Below are 2,302 nucleotides of genomic sequence, written 5' to 3' on the forward strand. Positions count from 1 at the left end.
AAGAGAAAGGGAGGAGGAAATGAAGTTTTGGTTGAATGAGCGGATGGAGAGAAGTGAGGAAGGATTTTAGGCTAGAGAGTGCAAGGGAGAAGCTTTTTTTGTGCTCAGACAAGAGGGGGAGAGGAAAAGAATGAGGGGAGATGAGGGGCTTAGCTTTGAGAGAACGAGGGGAGATGACGAGAGTAAGGAGATTTTGGTGGGATGAAGGTCTAAGTGGGGGAAAGTTTTGGAGGGAGAAGTTAAGAAAAAAAGAGGGGAAAATTAAAAAAGAGGGGGAAGCTGAATTTGAACAAGTATAGCTATAGTGTTAATGTCTAAGATGATAAATATAGCACATTTGGAAAAAGAAAATACAAGGAGTCTAGTGGTGTAATTAGTGTTCGACGAAGTGACATCTTGCTTAAGATATTTCAATTTGAAGTGACTAGATGGTTTTGACTGGTTGGAGGAGGTTATGGTCAAAATTTTGACCTTAGCTCATTAGGTTCAAAAAAATATGGAGAACACACTAGCACAATTGATTTTTTTATCAAAGTGAGCTCTATTTCCAAATATTTCAGGTCAAAGTGTGGGCTCTGTTATAAGAGAAAATTTGGTAGATTTTGAATGAAAGTTTTTAGTGAGCTTTAATGGATTAAATTAAGTGTTTTTAGCTCATATTCACTTTATTTGAAGTTTGATTTTAATTTGAGTTTATTTTGGGTGAATTATTAGAATTATTATTTTTTATTATCAATATTATTGCATAAAATATTGCATGCTCAACAAGCTCCCAAATAGAGTCTAATTTGGGCATGTATGGATCCATTTGATTTCGATGATTCATATGTACTCGTGTAATCTATTTTGAAAAAGAACGAGTCGTGAAAAAAAATTTATATACGACCATTTTTTAGGCATGAAAACTCAAAATACATAATTTCATGTAAAAAGTGCATATAATCGTCATCGAATTAGCTTTCATGTTTCTTATTTATGATAATGAAAATCATACAAATTGTAAATAAAATTTTATTCATTTGATTGCTTGAGGAGAAAATGATAATTTTATGGTGCATAAAGCACCATTCATGCATGAAATTTGAAATGATAAGCTTTATGTAAAAATTGTATCATGTAATTGTCATAGTTTTTGTATGATCTTTATATGTGATAATAAACATTATGAAATTTTCAAAATGAAGTTTCAAGCCCTAAAATGATCTGTGGAGAAAAAGATAATTTCAATGTTTATGTTGGTAAATGATAATTCTTGGCCAATTTTAGGATTTGGTAAGCTAATTATATTTGGCTATGTTTTAAGTTTGATTAATTTTAATCTTGTTTAGTTAGATCATAATTTTAGGCTAAATTTGGATTTTGCTCAAGTTTCAGCATAAGCAAGGTTCAAGTTATAGCTTGTCAAAGCTTACTTCAGTCATCTAGTGACACTGGGAGGGAAGTCCTATGTCCCAATGAGCTGGATATAAACTAAGGAAAATGTTGATCAAAAAATGAGGTAACTAGGTGCCATAGTCTTTTAACAAGATCATACCAACATAAAATTCAGAAGAAGAAAGTTTCTTTGTTTTCTCTACATGATGTTCTAAAGGATTATTAAGATTAATATATTCATCTCACTCTTGAGCGGTTTAACAAAATTGAATGCTATTATTATTTACTACCATTTTATAGTTATATTTCTCTAAATAATGCAACATAAATATATATCATGATCTTATAACCCAACAAACCATTATTTCTAAATTATCTAAGTTCTTGGTGGCACTTTGTTCAGACTACTAGTTAGAAACCTACCCTCTATTATAAACTTGATTCCAACATAGTCCTCATTAGTTAGTACCATGGGTGAGTAATTTCTATATATTTTAGCCCCATCATGTTTAATATCTATAGGCATGTTAGATTTTGATGGCTAGCCTTTATTGGTTAGGCAATATAATAAATGCCTTTCATATAAAAACAAAATTAATTTTGAATTTCTCTATTCTTTTTTAAATTTTCTATATTTATGAAAACCACCACAAGTAGGGTTGCAATCGAGTCGAGTAGAGCCAAGTATATCATAGTTCAGACTTGGTTTGATATAATTATAAGTTGTTCTTGTTCGGCTTGAGCATGTGTAATGCTTTTATATTTTATCCAAGCTTGACTTGTTTAAAATTTTTAATGTTTAAGTTTGATTTGTACTTGATCTGTGTATGAGAGGTGAAATAGTATTTAAACGAGCTAATAATGCAGACGAATGTCTAGATTTATATATATATAAATCAATAAATAATTTTACAAATTTGATCACAAC

Source organism: Phalaenopsis equestris, unplaced genomic scaffold (assembly GCF_001263595.1).
Source record: "Phalaenopsis equestris unplaced genomic scaffold, ASM126359v1 Scaffold000054, whole genome shotgun sequence".
NCBI classification, from domain to species: Eukaryota; Viridiplantae; Streptophyta; class Magnoliopsida; order Asparagales; family Orchidaceae; genus Phalaenopsis; species Phalaenopsis equestris.